General features: G+C 33.9%; 1 protein-coding gene and 1 non-coding gene across 15 annotated transcripts in view; both read left to right on the top strand.

Moving 5' to 3' along the window:
* The window catches only part of ESRRG (estrogen related receptor gamma), a 657723-nt gene that overhangs the window by 189413 nt on the left and 445626 nt on the right, over positions 1-22684 (top strand). The gene's annotated exons all lie outside the window — the stretch shown is intronic.
* LOC141541966 (U6 spliceosomal RNA) lies at positions 12952-13058 on the top strand. The gene has a single exon (XR_012481981.1). It is a non-coding gene; the product is annotated as a U6 spliceosomal RNA (small nuclear RNA).

Here is a 22684-nt window from a genome sequence, read left to right as displayed (position 1 = left end):
TTGGACCTACATTTCCAGAGCATATTATTTAATGTCTTTCTCAGAGCTGCTAGTTCATTTTTACATTTATTTGATAAATATTTATTGAATGTGTTCTATGTATAAGGCATGATAATAGGCACTTAGTACATGATTTATTTTTCTGTCTGATATCTTACTTTCCCTAGGGCTTAACTAAGGGTGAGGAACATATTAGGTGCTTAATTAAAGCAAGTTGATTATTTGAATATGAAATGAAATACTAAATTTCAAAAACATGTTTAAATTTTACCAAACATGTCTTCATTTACCAAAGCTCATTATCACAGCAGAAAACAATAATTGAATGACCTTGTTTAAACCAATACAATTGGTAAATATCTTCCCTTCTTTCAACTATCATTTTAAAAAGTTTTGACACTTTGCAGTGATCTGGATTAAAATCCTAGTTAACACTTTAACTACCTATGCAACCATGAGCAAGTCACTCTGAGCCTCAGTTTCCTTATCTGTGAAAGGAGGAATTTGAACTAAATGACCTGTAAAAACATTAATTTTGAAAATTTGTGGGAAGAAGAGGAGAAACACATAAAGACGGAGAAAGAATGTTTAAAATGAACTCATCTCATGGACTCTTTTTGGAGAGTTTTGTGATGGTGGTTAAGGTTGAGAAGAAAAAAAGCTCTTTTTTTTGTACACTCAGTACTTAGCACAGAGTAATGAATGCTTGTTAATGATAAAGAAAAGAAAGACTTCAGCAAAAAGAGTGCAAGAGAGCAAGGGCTTGAATTGAAGAAAAGCATGTGAGAAGATAGTTGTTAAGGCAAAGTAATAAGATACTTTGCAAACCAATGTAAAAGGTTAGAGAGAAAAGGGAAAAGAACTTGGCTGTATGGATCAAAGTATAAATGAGGTTCTGATGAGATATGGAGAATGTTAATAGGGGAGTTAGAAAAAAGGAAAAAGAAGATCCCTGGATCTGTTTCATGAAAAGAAGGGGAAATTTTTCAGTTTACCCATGCTGAGTATGTAGCATTTGAATTCCTGCCATAGCACACAGAAGAATTTCATTATGTAGACAGAAAAACAAAACAAGACAAAACAAAATGACCTGAAAGAGCTAAGGGGAATCCTGACCAGTGCCAGAAACTTGGAAGATACTGAAGTGGTTTGCTATTTCCTTCTCTAGTGGATTAAGAAAGAGAAGTGACTTGTCCAAAGTCACACAGCTAGTAAGCGTCTGAAGCTTGATTTGAACTCTTCCTGACTTTAGGTCCAACACTATGTCTACTATACCACTTCACTACTTCCTTCTCAAGACAAAAAGAGATGTAAATGATAATTCCAGAGGAGAAAAGCACCAGATTTAGAATCAGATGATTTAAATTGGAATCCACTTATGTTTTTGGCCTTGGAAGAGATACCTAAAGGCTCCGAACCTGTTTCCTTCATTTTTAAAATAAGGTTAAGTTAGAAGGTCCTTTTACATCTCTGACCCAATATGAAACAAAAAAATTGGTAAAAATTAAAACATATTGTGTGAGAAATTGGAGATGCTATAGACATGAGGGTCTTTTGTCACAGCCTACATTGAAAGGAAGGAATGCAGAAGCGAACGATAGATTTAGGAAATGAACAACTATATAAGATAGATGGGTTCTGAAAATGGAATTTGGGTTTCTGTATTGCAGCTTAAAATATAGAAATGCCATGCTCCTGACCAACTATGTAGTATATCAAACAAAAATAATGTATTTTCCTAGTTCCTTACAGATCTAATCAAAAGTTGTTAAACTGGAAAGTTAGGAAGGAAAAGAGCATCATACATGTGTGTATCCATCAAGTTAGTTACCATAGAAAGTAGGAACAATGTAGGAAGAAGACTACAACAGTTCAAAGAAGGAAGACAATTCTACAAAGTAAGTAATCCAGAAAAAAATTTTTTAAAACTCTCAAGAATGATATTCTGAAAACATAAAGAAAAATCATTTTTATGAGAAGGAAATAGAGCATTGCTGAAAAAGACCAATGTGGGTGAGGAGGAGCAAGAAAACTGGTTTATCTATCGAGTAGAATAAATACCTAATAAAGCTGAAAAGGTAAATAGAAGCCAAATTGTGAAAGCTTTAAAAGCTAAACAGAAATGTTTATATTTTATCACAGAAGTAAAAGAGAATCCATGTAGTTTATTGAAGGGCCTAAAGTAGTAAATGTATGAATGGAGAGATAGGATTTAAAAGGTAGAATTAGGAGTTGATTGGATATGTAAAGTGAGAGAAAGAGTAAAGAGTTTGAGAAAATGCCAAGATTGTGAACCTGGTTGATTGGAAGGTATCTTTGACAGAAACAGAGAAATTTGAAGAGGTAATAGTTCTGGGCTAAAGATAGCAAACTCTCTTTAGAAAATGCTCACTTTAAGATATCTTTGTGACATCCACTTGGAACTGATGATTTGAGATTGAAGCTCAAAGATGGGACTTGAGCTGAATATGTGAGTGTATACGCAAGCGCCACACAGCACACACACACACACACACACACACACACACACCTGGGAATCTTCTGCATAATGGGATTTATTTAGTTGTCCCTTGGGAGCTGATGAGATTATTAAGATTATTAGAAGGAGCAGATAAAAGGGACCCGGGACAGAACTTTGGGGAAAAACCACATTTAGGGGGTGTGGATGATGAGGCAACTCATGAAACTGAGGAGTGGTTAGTCAGGTAAAGACAAGATACTAATACTCCAAACTTGAAAAGAAAACTAAGAAAATAATTTGACAGTATTAAGATTCAAAAGCTGGGCAGCAAAGACCACTGGGCCAAATTGCATAAGATTAAATTCTATATACTAAAAATAGACATTAAAAACAAGTTGTTTCTGTCTAAACCCAAGTCCAAGCTTTTAATCCACTTGGATTAAAAAAGAAAAAAAAAAAAAAAAGATTGACTTCACAAGTATAGATGACTAGAAAGAAGTTCATCTGAATAAAGTCTTTCAGTGAATTATAAATTTATTTTACATTGTGACCTGACTGCCAAAAATATCTAGGACTAAATTCAGAAAAGTTATATAGCCCCAACCCATTTTGGGAGAATTATGTTCATTTGGCCATATTTTAGAAATACCATTAATAAAATAGAAATTGTGCAAATGAGGGCAACAAAGATAGCAAAAGGTCTCTAGAGGATGCTGTTTTGGTGGAAAGAAGTAGGCTTTTTTAACCTGAAGAAGAGAAGAAGCACATCATATTGTCTCCAAATCTTTGCAGAGATATCAAAGGAAAAGGGGTTTAAAATGTTGTTTTTACTTGGAACTATGTCCAAAAGACTTTTTTTTTTAGATTAGGGAGAGAATGCACTATAGCTAAGATAATGAAAAGAAAGTATATAGATAGAGGTTCATTATTTTTTGATTTACTGATATACTAAGGATTCCTGGGTCTTGCAACATGCAATGCTGTTATACCCTTAAGACTACCAAACCTTCCTTCTGCAGTGCAGCTAAACTTTGTTTTGTCTCCTCCAGTTAGAGAGTGAATTCCATAAGAGCAGGCTCCATGAAATCACTTGATTTTGTATCCCCAGCCTTAAGTATGATACTTGCACCATAGAGAGTAAATCCTTATTATGCTTTTTTTTTCATCATTTATTAATTCATTCTCCATAGTAGGAGAAAGGGAAAGAGGTACCAGATTATAAGACAGTTGATCATGATGAAATTCACTTCTCTGTGAAGTGAACTTAAATGCTTGCAAGACTCCCTCCACTCAGACCTGTGCACGTCTTATTCCAAACCTATTCTTGTTCAGTAGTAGTATTATGACTTAGGTTTGACTGGATGATGACAAGGGAAATGTCAATTTGGCTAATTCTCCAAACAGATAACCCAGCAGCAAATTAACAAGAACCTAGAACTTCTGATTACAAATCCAATGTTCTTTCCATTCCACCACCTTCTCTTTTTTTTCAGAGACAGAAAGTATGAGATTTAGATGAAACTTTCATGCTGGCTTCTTATAAAACACTTTTGGGTTTTTGTTTTCATATTTGGGTGAAAGCCTGAGCCTCAGCATTTTTACAAATAGTGGACTTTCATGTCCATACATGCAAGATGTATGCAGTAAAGAATGGGACCATAGGCAAATATTGCCTTTGGAAGAACAGCCTTCCATGCATTATGTTAAAAGGGATCTTTTGACAATCATATAAAAAATATGGTAAATGTTGTTGGATGAGGCCAATAGGAGTTCATTTAATAGACCAGTAAAGCTAAGGAACATATTCAGTTAGAGGAACTAAGATGTTGAGTTTGGTGGCCGTAGTCCAATATATTATGGTAGCATCTGGGTTTTATCTACTCCTGAAATTAGTTCTTTTTTGTCTATAGTCTTGTTGCTGTTGAACATTTCAAATTATTCCATGATATGGTTCTCTCATTTAGAGGGTAGGTAGGTGGTTCAATGAATGGAGTACTAGTCCTGGAGTTAGGAGGCCCCTGAATTCAAATCTGGCCTCAGACACTTCCTGGCTATATGATCTTGGGTAAAACATTTAACTCTGCCTCAATTTCCTCATTTATAAAATGAGCTGGAAAAGGAACTGGCAAACTACTCTAATATGTTTGCCAAGAAAACCCCAAGTAGGGTCACAGAGAGTCAGACATGACTGAAATGACTCAATAGCATGGCTGTCTTTTCAGTCATGGTGCCTAAGAAAATGGTACTCAAAGGCAAGATCTTGCAAGAACACTATGGTACCATTTTGCTTTCTTGTCTTTCCTTGAATTTAAATTCCTGGTAGAGCACTGTAAAATGAAATAGATTGAATCAGATTATAGAGGACCTTATGTACTATTTGACCCTATAAACAATTGTTACTGAGTTATTTCTGGCTTCATTTGGGATTTTCTTGGTAAGACCTTGGAATGTTTTGACATTTCCTTTTCCACCTCATTTTTCAGATAAGGAAAGTGAGGCAAACAGGGTTAAATGACTTGTCCAGGTCAGATAGCTAGGAAATATCTGAGGTAAGATTTGAACTCAGGAATACAAGTCTTCTTGGCTCTAGGCCTAGAATTTTATCCATTGCACCACTTAGATGCCCCAATACACAATAAGGGAGCCTTTAAGATATTCATACAGGAGAATGATATAGTCAAATCTGTATATTAGAAAAATTAAATTGACAGTTATGTGAAGTCTGAATTGGAAAAGGGAGAAATTATAGAGACTGATTAAATGAAATTGGGGAAAGCTTGAATTTGGGTTGTTAAAATTAGGAGCAGAGAGACTTTCCCATTGATTGGAGGAAGAAAGAAGAATCAAAGATGATTGTCATTAATGCATTGATAATAATTAATATAGCATGAACAGTAGAACTCTCCCTTCTTTGATCACTCTCTGGCTACTCCAACAATCTAATAGATTTATAATTTCATATATGTAAATCTTCTTTTCCAATAATCAAAATACCATCCATCTCTTTTTGTCCACTTTATATTACTCTCCTCCATCTCCTCCCTTAAATGCATCAGAGGGGGACACCCAACTTGTCTGGGCCTTTCTCACTTACTTCTGACTTTGCCAAGAAACAAGTAGAGCATGTGAGCTGTTCATCTGTTGTCCTTTGCTATGACCCATCTTTTTTTTCCCCTTAGTACATTTCTCTGGTGACATCTTTTAAATGACTTCACCTTTTTAAAAAATTCATTTGTAATATGTTGCAATTTGTTCATGCCCACCACATACTTCTCCTTTTCCCTTAGGGTGATCTTCATCATCACTTCTTTAGAGATCGTACTGTTCCATGACTTATAGTCATATAGAATTACTAGAACAATATTACTATTAAACAAATGGGCCTTTGTTTCAGAAAGAAGTTTGTGGTCATTACAAGAATCCTCCAGTTTTCAAAAGCAATCTAGACTGCTCTCTTTTTTCTAGTTCAATTCTGGCTCATCTTAGTGAGATCTTACTTTCAAGTTAACTACAAAAGCCTTCTTTTTTTATGGCTTAGCATTCATCACCAAACTTAATGCATTCTGAACTTAAGTGCTCTTAACATTATCCTTACAGGATGATGTCACTCTTCTGAATCCACCTTCTCTAGGTCTTTTTTTAAAAAAAGAAGTCTGAGTTTGTCTATGAGTATCTTAAATACTTACATCAGTCTCTTTAGAAAGTTCTCTTTTGAGCATAATATAAACATAAATCTTTGTTTAAATGAACTCTTCATCAGATTTAGTTGTTTTTATATCATTAGAATTTTATATCTGAGAACTTTCTCTTTGAGCTGGTTTCCCTTATAGAATTTTATTTTATTTTATACTATATTTTCCCCTAAAATTTTAATTTTGAATTCCAGATTGTCTTTTTTCTTCCATCCTTATTTCCCTCCTCCTCACTGAGAAGACAATTTGATATACATATGCACAGTTTCACAATTACATATATATAGTACTATAAAATATATTTCTAAATTAATCATGTTGTGAAAGAAAACACAGACCTCCCCCCCAAAAAAAAAGAAAAGAAAGTTTAATAAAAAGGAAGCTTCAATTTGCAATCCTACTATCAGCTTTTTTCTTTGGAGACTAATGGCATTTTTCATCATAAGTCCTATAGAATTATCTTGGTTAATAATATTGCCGAAAATAGCTAAGTCATTCACATTCACATTGCTTTTACTGTATTCAGTGTTATCCTAGTTCTACTCATTTTACTTTGCATCAGTTCATGTAAATATTTCCAGATTTTTCTCGAGACCATCCTGCTTATCATTTCTTATAGCATAATAGTATTTAATCACAATCATATACTGCAATTTGTTCAGCCCAATTGATGGACATCTCTTTAATTTCCAATTTCTTGCCAGCTCAAAAAGAGTTGCTATATTTTTGTCCATATAGGTAATCTTTCTTTTTGTTTTTTTATCTCTTAAGGATTCAGATCTAGCAGTGGTAGTGCTGGGTCAAAGAGTATGCATGTTTTTTTTAATAACCTTTTGGCATAATTTCAAATTGCTCTATGGAATGGTTGATTCAGTTCACTACTCCATCATGTTGTGGAATTTGAGTGTAGGATCCTATTAGTTTCTTCACTGAACTTTGTTGCCTTTTCCATCTTTGTAATGAAATTATCATTGTCAAGAATTTATCACTTATAGTTCAGTGCAGAAAAAGAAAGTATGAAATCCAGAATTTGTCTGCATAATTGAAGTCCCCCATTTCTACTGTATTTTGCTCCTATGTTTGTTTCCCCAATTCACCATTAATTCCTTCCTTTTGGCATGATGGCATTCTGTATTATCCCAGTATAATATAATTTCTGTGTTTTCTTTCATTAATCCTAACCCAAATCCTTTTCACCATGTCATCCTACTCTAGTTCACAGATTTTCTTCTATAAGTATGTTATTAATACATAATGCTACTTTCATTTTTTTCTTTCTCATTACCTTTGCCAAGTTCCAAAGTTTGAGTGGTCCTCATTCTTTCTATCTTAAGTTTCACATTCTATAGGTTAAGTTTTTTCAGATTCTCATTATAACTTCCTTTTAAAACAATTCTTATTATTTCAAGTAATACTGCATTCACTCTGCTAAAATGGAAAGTAGATAGCTATTTCTCCAGTTCTTTTATTTGGGAAAGAGACCATCCTACTGTTTGTTACCATATAACTTTCTTGGCACTGGTAGAAACAGTGCATTCCTGACAGTTCACTGAAAATTACCCATGTTCTCCATACTTGCTGTAATTGAGATCCTCAGTTATTTGTCAATCATGTGATTAACTCATGGGGCTAACTGCCATGGCAAACTGTCTGTTTGCTGTGCCTGATCACTGAACCAAAGGGGTTGGTCAGCAGGGGCTACTAAATAAGGCTTTTTCTTTTGTTTTCTAGCTTAACATCATTTGGTCCTAATTAGATTTCTGCCAAAATTCAAATACAAACAACAATTTCTCTCAGTTATCTACAAAGAAAAATCCTTATGTATAAACCCAACTCTTAGCACTTTAACCCTATGATATAAGAATAGCATTTAGAATTGTCAGTGACTTTAGAGATTATTTAGTTCATTTATTGAGGAAACTGAGGTCCAGGAAGGAAAGTTATTTTCCCAGAGTTATACTGGAAGTAAGTGGTAGAGCCAGGACTCAAAGTCAAGTCAAAGTAGTATTTTTTCTACTCTGCTACATCTTCCTTTCTCTTTTCACTGTTGAGATTTAAGATTCATTTTATCTTTGCCTTGCCTATGATTTTGACATACTGGTAAAACAAGCAAGGGTAGATGTTCAGTAGGCTGTGGAGAATATGGATTTGGAAGTTCAGATATATTGGGGCTGGATATTTTGGAACTATTAAAAAAAGACCTTTTGTTTTGCATCTAATAACCATGTTTATATGCCTTTTAAATAGAAAGCTAAAAACACTTTTTTTCATATATTACTGTCTTTTTGACCCTAAGTGGTTGACTACGTTTGGTGGGATGAGAGAGGGACTGATGGCCAAACACAATGAATTCTACTCCTTTTGTCACTCATCTTTATTCCTTCCTGTTACTGGTGATTCTAAGCTTTGCTCTCAAAATTGGCTAAAATCCTTGAACAAGGAGAGCCTGTAAATAAACACCCACTTAAACCATCTGGTCCTATAACACATACAAGTGATTAAGCCTCAGTTCTGATTGTAAAATTAAAAACAACAAAACAAACAAAAAACCCAAATAGACTCTTTAGATACATATAGTTATATAGATATTTTACTTGTAGAATTTAGTTTTTGATCCAATTATGTTCTTTAGTTGCCTCTGAGATATGCTCTTGTCAGGTTCATAGAGTTAGGAGAATGTCCTTCTATACTATATTAAGACCACATTGTTAGCAGTGAAAGATCATTCATTTATTCAGTAAGTCTACTATGTTCTAGGCAACATGCTGGATGGTATATATTGTATACTCTAAAATAAAGCATTTGTATTCTGAGGGAAGCTAACAGGTACATTGAAAATTAAATTAAAATGTATACAAAGAAATTTCTGGGGAAAAGCACTTATATCTGGGGTGGAATCAGAATATACTCGTATAGAAAATAATGCTTGTTCTGAGCTTTGAAGGCACTAACAATTTTATGAGGCAGAGGCAAGGAGGGAGTGCTTTCCAGGCAGGGAGGCCTATTCAAAGGCATGGAGACAGGCGATGGATTGTAGTGTATAAGAAACAGCAAATAAGCTGGTTTGGCTGATACATAGAGTGCATAAAGGGGAGTAATGAATAGTAAACCTGGAAAGGCAGACTGAAGCAGATGGTGAAGGGTTTCGGATGCCAAACAGAGAAGTTTGTATCCTATGAGAGAGGCAAGAGAAGGGCAGCTAAGTGTTGCATTGAATAAAGAGCTGTAGTCAAGAAGACCCTAGTTCAAATCCAACCTCAGACACTGTGTGACCCTGGGTAAGTCACTTAGCCCTGTTTGCCTCAGTTTCCTCATATGTAAAATGAGCTGGAGAAGGAAATGGCAAATCACTTCAGTTTCTTTGCTAAGAAAACCCCAAATGGTATCACACTTATTTTCTTGAGCAGAAGAGTGATATGATTATGCTATTCATTAAGAATATAAATTAGAAACTGTGGAAGCTGGGTTGGGAAAAGGCTGGAAGTTAAGAAACCAACTAAATCTACTAAGACTATTGAGATAGTTCAGGGAAGAAAAGATAAACTCTCCTTATTGTTGTTTGTTACACCTATTGTAAAAGTTCTTCTATTGTAGCATATATTTAAGAAAACAAATTCCTTTTCATCTACCCTTGGAAAATTTGGGGTATCTGAAAATAATATATTTATGTTTTTCTTCTCCAGCAACACTAAGTCAGTGAAGGGGGAAAAAAGTCAAATGGTATATGTTTAACATTTTCATTTTGCTGGAAGGGCCATCCTTTTTTGTAGTTAATTTCCTTGACAGCTCTTAGTACTTATGGATTAGGTTCTTTATATAGTTCTGAAGAGGAAATGAATATAGATTGAAAGACTTCATTCAGGTGACATCACTGAATAGGGTAGGATGAGTTGCCCACTGTATTGCAGGGAGTTGGGAGTAATACATTTCCTTGTGGGTGACTGTTGGAACAAACTAATTATATGCAAAAATCCCAGAATTGTCAAGTGTGATGTGAGGAAAGAAAAGCAAATCTGTATGCTTTGTTCCCTCTACCTAATCTTAACCAGTCCCCATCTCTGGAAGATGCCAAATTGACTTGGAGAAGAAAAGAAGAAAAGATACTTCAAGGGAATAGAAAAGTAAGAGAGGAGAGAAAAAAGAGAAAATAAAATAAAAATGTTATATAGGTCAGTCTGGAGCTATTTTCCTTTGCTTAGAATTAGAGTGGACTAAAGCTCTTCACTGTACCTCAGGCCCCAAGAAAACCTATCCCTGTACAGACTATTTCTTTGGAGTCTGTGAGTTTGCTTTTCCTTGCTTAATATTTTAACTCAAGGAAAGAGTCCACAAAGAGCATTTAAATGAGGATATTATTAACAGTCTCTAGGACTGAATTGTTCTCTCACTGAAAGGGCCATCAATGAAAAGTGTTCGTATTAATACCACACTGATGTAGTTTTTCTTTTGAAAAGATTATAAAAAGAAATTAACTGTTTAAAAATGTCAAATAGTGGTTGCACATTTGAACATACAAAAGCTAGGAGAAACAAACCTATTAATATTAGTTCACATATATTTAACTCACTACAGTTTAAGGCATAACACAGAATGTACTAAAAGTCATTGGATGTGCTGTGTGGAATGGGTATGATTTATAATAAAATCATAGGAATCATAGACTAGAGCTGAAGGCATAACCATTTGTTGCTTAGTGTAGCCCCCCCTTTTTTTTCACATGAGGAACTGAGGCTGAGAGAAAGACTCAAGGTCCTACAGATAATAAGTAGCAGACCTGAAGTTTGAACCTACATTCTTAGACTCCAAATGCAGAAGTTTTCCTGACTGTACCACACTGCATTTCTTTTAATTATTAAGTTCTGGCTTGGGGTGTTTGGTAATGTTTGTAATCTCATCATAGCATTAATGTGATGGGTTTTTTTACAAATAGTGGAGGAAAATAGTGCATGTTTTTACATGCATATCTCGACAGATTTTTTAACAAAAATTCTTTGAATTATTTGATGAAGGAAAAATCTAAGAAAAATGTTATTTAGAAGGGCACAAAAGCCAAACCTATCCATTTAAAGCTTGATCATGTTATAACCTTGGGCTATTCCAAAAACTGCTAACAGCTGCCTAAAGAATAAATCAAGGAGCCAGAATTCACCTCTTGAACAATATTTTTTCCTAGAATTTGTCATGAATTTTCCTATGGTTGCCATCAAAGAAGGGGAATAAAATGAAATCAATTGTTTTTACATTTTTTACATCTAAGTTAAAACACTTCTCATGTATGTTTGGAATGTAGGTGACATGAGAAGAATTTAAAAAGAATGTTAGTGTGCTTCCTTTCAAATATCAAAAATTGTAAATTCACATATCAAAATGATGGTGCCATGTAATTTTAGGTGGTGATGTGTCTCTTTAAGCTCTTTGAGTAGGCTAGAGAGAAGGGATTTTAATTGTTATAGAATGATGTATTTTCATAATTTTGTTTTTGTAAATTCCAATATTTGCCTGTATGTTTCTTCATCTGTCTGTTACTTTTAACTGTGAAAATGATGATTGGTTAGCCCCAATTCCTGCCAAAGAAACAGTTCTTTAAATACAGTTTTGGAATGGGATGTGTATATGTAATTTTTTTAACCTTTCAATAATATTGGTTTATAGGAAAGCAAAGCATGATTGCTTCAAAGAAAGCACTAGTAGGAATAGCCAAAAAACTGTGGTATATGAATGTTATGGAATACTAATGTTCTATAAGAAATAATTGGCAGGTGGATTTCAGAAAAACCTGGAAAGACTTACATGAACTGATGCTAAGGGAAGTGAGCAGAACCAGGAGCACATTGTACACATTAACAGCAACATTATGTGGATGATCAGCTTTGATAAATTTTGCTCTTCTCAGCAATACAATGTTGTAAGACAATTGTAAAAGACTTGGATGATGGAAAATGCTGCCCACAACCAGAGAAACAACTATGAGTCTAAATGTAGATTGAAACATATTATTTTCACTTTTTGTTGCTTTTTCTTTCTGTGGTTTTTCCCTCTTATTCTGATTCTTTTTTTACAAGATGACTAAAGTGGAAATTTGTATCTTATATATATTTAAAAAGAAAGCTTTATTAGGCTCAGAATTGCCGATTATCAAATAATCATCAGCCACAGCTTTAAAAATTTAGCAACTGGTATGGCAGCCCTTTGGAAATATGCAATGTAAGACAAACAGGGCTACATTGATAACTACATTTGAAGCTGTGTCAAAGAGAACTTTACAGAAAATTCTTTTATCACTAGCTTTTCCATAACACATGGCGTGACTGGCATTGCTTCCCCTTTAGTTTCACTCACTAGTTTAAACTCTTGATGATAATCAGGTTTTCACTTGAGTAGGTAGAAGGAAGTTCCAAATTTTTTTTCATTTAATCTATTGTTGCTCAATATTCAATTTTAATTTTCCATTTTTTAAATTTTCTGGTTGTGAAACACCAGATAAAACTTCAATCAAATCAACTAGCCATATAGTTTGTCTTACCCTCCTTAATCTATTTTAACAAATGTAGCTAGATTATCTATATAGTGATCCAAACAGATGATTGAGAAATCTGATTTACCATGTTTCAGTCTAGTTATTTTGCCAAATATCAACAACTGAAAAGATTTTTTTTAAGTACATGAACTTTTGAATGAAATTTGGAAGTATTTCTGTTTTGCACAAGAAGGAATATTTTTATTAGCTTTTTAAAAATGGGAATATAATTTCATTCCCCCTAAAGAAGCCACTGAGATTTGATCTAAAATTTACTATCCATGCTAACTTCGGCAGCACATATACTAAAATTGAAACAATACTGAGAAGATTAGCATGGCCCTTGTGCAAGGATGACATGGATATTTATGAAACGTTCCTGAAAACTACTTTCCTAGAACACAAGATGAGGAAAATGTGATAAATTAAGTAATACTTTGTTAAGGACAACATTTGTTTCTATCCAATGGTTTATTTAAGTTAATCATATATATATATACATATATATTTATGAGAGATATTGTAGTTCAGTGCTACAGATTAAAGAGAAATGGTAGTCATAAATGACATATAAAGTTTCCTTTGGGACCACATATTGATCTGGAAAATCACATATTAACATTATCTATGTTTTATTATATTTTATTTATTTTGATAAATACTTACCAATTACATTTTAATCTGATCCTGCTTCACTGGAGAGTTTTGCAGCCTGTGTATTTGATACTTCATTTTGACTTAGTAGACAGGAGTTAGAAAGACTTAGATAAACACCCTGCTTCTGCTTCTTACTAGTTTTGTATTGTAATATTGTAATTTACTAGTTACTTGGTAGTATTGTAACTCTTTCTGTGCTTCAAATCACTCTCTAAATTACCCATTAAGTCATGGAAGAAAGTTAAGATCTTTGATTTGTGAATTTGGTCAAAATCAAATCTAGTTAACAGGAGTGTCACTAAGCATTGAAGGGCTGTCTCATTATGTTTTTCACTGAAGATTCCAAAGAATCAGCTATCTTAGGAAAATAGGAAGTACCAAAAATAATAATAATAACCCATTCCCGCCCAATATTTAATTTTAATTTTCCATTTTGGACTTTTTAGAAATGAAAAAGTAGATAGTATTCTTCAAATCAGCTGGTCCATGGTTTTTCCCATCCTCTTTATTTTCTATCTCCTATTCACTAAATTTATCATTCCTAAATTCTCCCCATTTTCTAACCATTGTGAAAATACTATAATGATGATTGACATTTATATAGTGCCTACTATGTGCCAGACATTGTACTAAGCACTTTATAAAAATTATCTCATTTGATTGATTTGTACCCAAAAAAACTTCTTAATGCCAATCTATTACATTGAAATATTACTTAATGATGGTCTGCCAAGAGCAGTTTGAGGCCTTGGCACTTTGGTTTTGATCAGACCAACCATCAGCATTGTAATGTCCTAAGTACAAAGCCTACTAATTGAATTTCATTCACCAGAACTGAAATATAGCATCCAAGGCAGAGAACACTGTCGGCTATTTTTTATGAGGCCTCAAGTCGAAAGTCATTTTTAAAATGTGAGTGATGCAATTTCTTGTATCTTTCATTTAATATGCTACTCGGTAAACAGTGTTTCAGATTAGTGTATTTGTAATTTAAATGAAGACAATACATCAGGCTGAGTCAGAAAAGAAAGAAGAAGTTTAAGAAATGATTGATTCCTCTTTCAGTATTATCCCCTGCTTAAAATAAATAAATTAAAAGGAGGGGGAAAGAGCTATGTGTGGCTTTCAGGGGCAAACATATACTATTTTTAAAACTAGAGCCAGCCCCGGTGGCTAAATCTCTGTTTTCTTCAAGCACACTAATAAATTCTGCCTAATTCATTTTTTATTCTCTCTTGGGGTCTGCTTGCAGATTTGCCTCAACAAAGGAAGCATCATGTTACATCTTTTAAATAATTGATGGCTTTCAGTCCAAGCCAGGTTGAAGGAAATTCTGAAAATAGGTACTGATTGAGCAAATGCCCTCCTTCCTCTCTCTTCTCTCTCCACACTCTTCGCTCTCATCCCCTTTTAGCATCCTCTATTCCAACACTGCCTTTAGCTGTGATATTTGCCCTCTTGGTGACTGGCAGCTGCCGATGATGTCATCCAGGCTTTGGAGCAGCCCAGCACTTAGCAGCTCTCATTTCATTCATTTATTTATTTATTTGAGAAAGGGGAAGCTGTTAATTATAAGCTGTCTGATGTAACTAAGAGCTCTTAATAAATCATCAGAAATGTTATGCCTTAATCACCATCAGAAGTGGTTTGTCTGATTGTAAAAAGTTGAGATAGGAGCTAACTGGTTATCTCTGTTATAGGGAGCTTTCTTAGGGTTCATGTTTCAGTGGAAGGCAGGTGACCTCTTACATGGACCAACCAGCTCTAATTGGTCCTGTATATTTTACCATAGTGTAATTTATGGCAGCTATAGTAAAGCCATTTTCCTTTTAGGGAGGAGTATGGAATCTGCTATCAGTCTTGTTGGCCAGAACCTGTTTCTGAAGCTGTTAATACGTCCAGTTCTTTTCTATACATTATATGTGTGCATATATATATTTTTTTTATTTCATACATATATATTTTGTCAAATATTTGTCAATTACATTAAAATGTTTTAACATTACTTTGAAAATTTTTTGAGTTCCAAATTCTCTCCTACCTTCCTGCCCCCTTGAGAAGTTAAGCAATATATCAGTTATATATGTGCAATCATGCAAAACGTTTTTTAACATTAGGCATGTTGCAAAAAAATGCACATTCACACCTGAAGAAAAATATGCAAAGTGAAAAAAATATGCTTCAATTTGTTTTCAGAGCTTATCAGTTCTCATGTAGAAGGTAGATTGTAGTTTTATTGTCGGTTCTTTGGAATTGTCTTGGATCATTGTCCAGTTCAGAGAAGCTAGAGTTTTTTTCGTTGACAATTCTTACTATATTGCTGTTACAGAGTACAATGTTTTTTGGGAATATCTTCAGTACTTTCAAGGAAAGGAAGAGAATGAAAAAAAGTTTTTTTCTTGTATTTGCATTCCTCCCCTCAAGAGCTCTTAATAGGCTGCCTTCTTTTTTTATATAAAGCTTTTTATTTTCAAAACATATGTATGAATAATTTTTCAACATTTACCCTTGCAAAACCTTTTGTTCCAATTTTCCTCTCCCTTTTCCTATACCCTCCCCTAGATGGCAAGTAATCCAATATATGTTAAACATGGTAAAAATATGTTAAATCTAATATATAAATACATACTTTCATAATTATCTTTCTGCACAAGAAAAGTGAGATCAAAAAATGAAAGAAAATAAAATGCAAGCAAATAATGAGTTAATTATGCTATGTTGTGATCCATACTCAGTTCCTACAGTACTTTCTTTGGGTATAGATGACTCTCTTCACCATACCATCATTAGAACTGGCCTGAATCATTTCATTGTTAAAAAGAGTCACATCCATCAGAATCAATCATTGTATAATCTTATTTTTGCTGTGTATAATTCTGTTCACTTCACTTAGCATCAATTCATGTAAGTCTCTCCAGGTCTCTCTGAAATCATCCTACTGATTGTTTCTTATAGAACAATAATATTCCATAACATTCATATACCATAATTTATTCAGCCATTCTCCAATTGATGCACATCTCCTTAGTTTCCAGTTTCTTGCCACTACAAAAAAGGGCTGCCACAAACATTTTTGCACATGTGGGTCCCTTTCCCTCCTTTAAGCTCTTTTTGGGATATAAGCCCAGTAGAAACATTACTGGGTCAAAGGATATGCACAGGTTGGTAGTCCTTTGGACGTAGTTCCAAATTGCTCTCTAGAATTGTTGATTAGTTCACAACTCCACCAACAATGTATTAGTGTCTCAGTTTTCCCACATCCCCGTCATTGGTCATTATCTTTTCCTATCAGCCAAAATCAGAGGTGTGTAGTGATACTGCAGAATTGTCTTAATTTGCATTTCTCTCATCAATAGTGATTTAGAGAACCTTTTCATATGATTAGAAATGGTTTCAATTTCTTCATCTGAAAATTGTCTGTTCATGTCCTTTGACCATTTATCAATTGGAGAATGGCTTGAATTCTTATAAATTTGAGTCAATTCTCTATATATTTTAGAAATGAGGTCTTTATCAGAACCTCGAATGTAAAAATGTTTTCCCAGTTTATTGCTTCCCTTCTAATCTTGTATGCATTAGTTTTGTTTTTACAAAAACTTTTTAACTTAATATAACCAAAATTATCTTATTTTGTGTTCAATAATGAACTCTAGTTCTTCTTTGGCCACAGATTCCTTCCTTTTCCACAAATCCAGAGGTAGATTATCCTTTGTTCTTCTAATTTGCTTATAATACCACTCTGTCCAAATCATGAATAAATTTCGACCTTATCTTGGTATAGGGTGTTAGGTGTGGGTCAATGTACAGACTACTTTCAGGGACTCCTTTTGCCTAGGCCTTTGTTTTCACTCTTACTTAAGGGTTCCTTTAGACTGTGAGCTCCTTGAGAACAGGGATTGTTTTTGCTTTTCTTTTCTTTCCCCAGTACTTAGTACAGTGCCTAGAATATTGCTATGGTGGTGTTGTCTTTCAGTTATTTTTCAGTTGTATTCGACCCTTTGTAACCCCTTTTGGGGTTTTTCTTGGCAGAAATACTGGAATGATTTTCTCTTTCCTTTTCCAGCTCATTTTATAGAGAAGGAACTGAGGCAAACAGGGTTAAGTGATTTAAATATTCAGGGTCACATAGCTAGTAAAAATCAAAGAAGAACTTATTAGATCTCTTCCTGATTCCAAGCTCAATGATTTATTCACTATGCCACTTAGCTGCCTTTGGCACATAGTAGGTGCATAGTAAATGTTTGTTGATGACTTTTTCTTCTTTTTCCCTAAGCCAGATTTTTCCTTTATGCACTTCACTTTGAAGAGGTTCATTATAATAAAAGTACTCAATGTCAACTATTTTTCTTTAAGTGTGGAATTTAAAAGGAAAGGATAAATAGAACCATAGTTTAAATGGATAGCAGGTTCAAAGAAACACATTTTTTTTCAAGGGGAGGAAAGGAAAGCAGAAGGAAAACAGAAAATCTTATAGAGGAAATGAAATGAGAGGGGAGGATTGAAGGCATATGACATTATCTGAACAAGGTTCTAAAAGGATTAGATTAGAAGAATAGTATCAAACATATAGTTCACTTTCTAACCCACATATTCTCTGCCCCCTTCCTTTTCTTTCCATCTACTGATATAAATATTTATTGATTGTAATTGATTTAAATGATTCAATGTAATTGAATGGAATTGCAATTGATGATTACATCAATTGATTGATGTAAAAGATGTAAATCTTTCTATTATCTTGCAACCATTTTGAGGACAAGAAGCACCTTAGTTAATTAATATCTGTACCTAAAATAATACTGTGCTTCTCTGAGTTCTCAATAAAGCACTGATCTGTTCTTGGAGAGTCCCTTCTTGATCCCCTCATGCTTTTTCTATTTTCTCAGCCTTGCCTTACCTCCCTTTGAGACTACAAACAAGCTTAGCTATATATTAATTAGGTAGGAGTTAAGTACTATATATTTTCAAAGAAATCAAAGAATCCTTATCTTGATAAATAATAAAACCCAGTTAACTACATGTGGTGTGTGTGTGTGTGTGTATGTATATATCCAGATAGAAAAGGTGAAAAATATCTTTCTGCCTTTCAATCTACTTTACTGTGTACTCAATCCCTAAAATTCCATAGAAGTGAATTATTCTTCCTTTCTGCTTCTGCTTTTTGAAGCATTCTATATTATACCTATAGTTCTATAGTTGGGAAAAAGTGGAGCCTCTCATCTTCTGTACTTTTGGACCATATTTTCCAATGTATTTTTTGCTGTTCTTGCCTAAGCACACTTTTGGTCAGTCAGTCAACAAGCATTTATTAATGGCTTGCTATCTATTAGACAATGAAGTCACTGAATGAGATTTGGAGAATCTTATCAAGTCTATCTGAGTGCTTCTCTACCTCTCCATCCTCTGCAACAGATATATTGGTTCATAAGCTGCAATTATTTTTATGGTGGTCTTTTTGCACGAGCACTGCACTATGTTATGACCAAATGTCTCATGAAATGATTGCCTTTGAATGCATGATAAGATCAATGCTACCAATTCTTTTATTTGCCTCCCTGAGGAGAATCCAAGATTCATTCTTCCATTTGGCTGCAACTTCTTTTTATCTTCTATTTTCAGTTATAGTAAGAATGCCACAATTTATATGATTCCATATCTTTATTGATCTGTCCACTTGATTATTGTACAGGGATTTCACATATGGAAGTGACAAATAGTAGGGAAAAAATTAGTTACATTATATAGATTAAGTAGATGTTTGTGGAATAGCTTATAATCTTTATTACTATTTATAACTTATTCTATGGGAAATTGCATTCTGTGATACATCAGTATATTAGAAATCACAAAATTAGCAATAATATATGCTTTTCCTAATTCCCCTTCCCTGTAATTCTTAAGAAGAATGGGGGAATTGGAAGTTAAAACTACCAAGGAAAGCAAGGTAGGTGAGAGGCAGTTGCATTTTTTGGAGACTTGAAATCAATAAAGTTTTCCAGTTCTTGATTACTTATTCTTTTGGTTCCTCTTCAAAATGAAGGATGAACAACAACTTATCTTTTATCTAGTCCCTTAGTCCTGGAACATTGGAAACACTGTCTCAGATCATTCCTTTAGGATCCTCCTCCTAGGATTTATTTCCCTGATATTTCTTCAATGAACATATTTCACTTTTATCTCTTCGAACTCCATTACACCATTAGGTGCCTGGCACATGACTTGAAGGAAGCAAATGCTGGATTTTGGGGTTACCTTCCTTCCAAATATAGGTCAACTATTTGTATATGTCATATGGAATGTTCAGATATTGAGAAATAGTGTTGCTTGGGAAATGGATATATGCTTAGAGTCAGAAGGAGAAATGGACCAGACAATTGCCATTATAATACAATATTACCTTGAATTTATTTAAGGTTTTTTCTTTAGATGAGTAGAGACAATTTATATCATTTTAATGTTGTTATAGCTCACTGTCATGCAGCAAGTGATCTCAGTTTTCCTTGCCATTGGCATCATTATATGGATGATGTTACATACAGATGAACTGTTTTTAAGCAACATTTCTAATATAATATGCATAAGAAAAGATTTTTCATGCAAGTTTTTCTCTTGTACTTATAAAATCACAAACTTATTAATAATTGGCATTATATCCTTTTCTTTGAATATTAATAGAAATTATAGATTTTAATGTTTCCTAATATTTAATTGTGTGTTTCCTGTGCAAAGATGCTAAATATTCCCTATTTGCTACTCCACACAGGGACGACTTTTATATTTCCACATGGTAAAATCCATTTTTCACATGTTCATGAACTAAAAAAAGCCTCCCAACTTCCTACCTATCTGCATATTCCTATCCTGATCCAAGACTCCTTTATAGTCTCAGTTTATACAAGATAGTAGGCTTGAGGCTTTTCATACATGTCTCTCTATTTATAATCATTGATTTTTAAAATTCCTTCTCTTTTAAAGGTTACTTTTATTAATCTTTCATTAGAATGAAGGATTTGTCAAGGTTTCTTAAAAACTCTCTTTTCTGATTTCCTACTTTAGGAAAGGAAGGGAAAGGAAAAATTGCAACCTCAATTTTATATAATTGTTGTTTTACTATTTAACCTTACTTTCTCTATTCAAAAAAAGCAAAACAAAAAATTGGGTTTGAAGGTGTGCATTGATGAAAACTGTTAACGAGCCTCTCATAGAATCTTCTAATCACAACATGGAACCCTCTTTGAAGCACTCATTCTCAAAAAATATACAGTTTCTACAAGTAGGCCTCAAGGGTGTGATGGAAAATGGCCTTGTGCCACTTTGCTAATTAGTTTTCCCACATGTTGTACTTCAGGAACCATGTGTATACTCACCAAGCTAATCCGTTAGGGGGTCTATCAGCTGCTCTTTAGGTAGCAGGCACCCCACTGCCAGGAACCTGAGCATAGAGCTCCCCTTGACATCAAAGGGATCCCATTGGTACTCTGAAATGTCAAAGGATCCCATAGGTATTCCAAAAATGTACTCATTCATGAGAGAAAAAGTACAGCTGGCTTTTGAGAAGCCAGGCTTCCCTTAGGAAGCATTTTTACCTGGAACCGTATTTTTGAAAATTAATTTGTTTAACTCTTACTATGGAGGTATTTAAAACAGTCTTCTCTTTTTTTCTCTTTTTTTTCTAAGCAGAATGGTTGGTCTTACCTTTTCTTTTATCTTGCCAAATATTGTAGAAAAAAAAAAAAAGAAAGAAAAAATGAACTTGACATTGGGGAAAATGTGTAAATTTGGGATGAATGGTTTAGCCACTGGAAAATCTGAATTTTTTTTCTGTCTTTTTATGTAAAATTGCCAAGTTTGGACCAATATTCATGCCATTATTTGGTTTCAATCTTCTCTTGGAGCTGAATTTAGATTAAGAGCATATGATTTAGAAATAAAAAGGTTATCTGTTAAAGGCAAAGATTATCTGTTCCAGCCTTCTTATTTTATCCATGAAGAAATTGAAAAATAAAAATAAAAAATAAAGAAAAAAAGAGAAAGTAATCCTGAAGATAATAAAGAACAGAATTGAGATTGAACACAGATCCTCAGACGCCAAGATTTATCCATATAACTTTATTTTTTCATTCTTGTCAATTATAGGTGTAGCTTGATTAGGGAAAACCTTATGAGCCAAAATCCAACATAGAATTCTTTCAATAATAGCCTCTTAAGACCTTTTTTCCCTTAAGAAGGAGGCCTATAGGATGCATCAACCCTTACTCCAAATACATGTTCAAATGTCTGTACTTGATCTGGGGGAAAAATAAGTCTCTTATAGTTCATTTAAAGAATCCTTTTAAAAAAAGAACATTCACGCAACTTTTTTGGCTATTATATAATTTGAGCTAATCATATTTATGTCAGGGATCTTTAACTTGGAAGTTCTGTAAACTTGTTTGTAAAATAAAAAAAAGGTAAATTTCAATATGATTGGTTTCCTTTTATTTTATACACATTATATAACATTCTGATATGAGCTTGATAGATTTTACAAAAAAGGCGATGAGCTGTGGATAAAAGATCTGATAAGTAGGCCTTGGGAGAGCAAGAGGATAGAAAGGGGCACAATAAAATCAAACCAAATAAGATTCTGATTATAGCAAATCAAAGGACTTAAGGAAGTTGAATGGAGGTTAACATATTTTACAGACAAAATTTGCTTTGCCAAAGTCCTTCAGGGAGTTCATTTTTTGTCTTTAAAACCAAAGAATATGAGTGAAACCAATGCAATTTGAGATTTGAAAAGATAAATCTGTTTTTCTGGAGGTGGGATGCATTGTGCATTATGTACATAAAATGAAGGTTTGCTTTGATCCTGACTATTAAAAGTTTATTTTTAAACTCAGACTGGGCAATAGTCCAACAATGCTCTTTCCCTGCATCATATACAGAGTTTCAAGTCTCCAGCCAGCCTGAATACAGCTAAGCAGTAGGAAGTAGTTGAAAAGTACAGTCTTGATGGGTGCTGAGCTTTTCTCCCCCCTTCCTCCCCTCCAGTTTTGAAATTCAAATTGAATGCAATTTTCAGCTCATTTGAGCCAGAATATACTGTTGCTGAGCTTCAGTGGCTCTTAAATTCAAACTCACAGGAGAAAACAGATATCATCTGTCACAGAGGGTGGGAGAGAGAGCACTCCCCACATTTTATTCATGGGAGGCAGGAATGAAGTGACTAATTCTAGCCTCTCTGACTAATAATCATTCACTAGTAAACTAATCACTTAATCAATGAAAACTTCATGAGATCCATTTTCTTCAGTTTGGGCTGTGTTTAGTTTAAATAAAATTGCTTGGATCTATTTTTGTACTGTATTTCAGTAT

The sequence above is a fragment of the Sminthopsis crassicaudata genome, chromosome 4 (assembly GCF_048593235.1).
Source record: "Sminthopsis crassicaudata isolate SCR6 chromosome 4, ASM4859323v1, whole genome shotgun sequence".
Lineage (NCBI taxonomy): Eukaryota > Metazoa > Chordata > Mammalia > Dasyuromorphia > Dasyuridae > Sminthopsis > Sminthopsis crassicaudata.
Note: the sequence above shows the minus strand (reverse complement) of the source record. Positions and strands in the feature narration are given on the sequence as shown.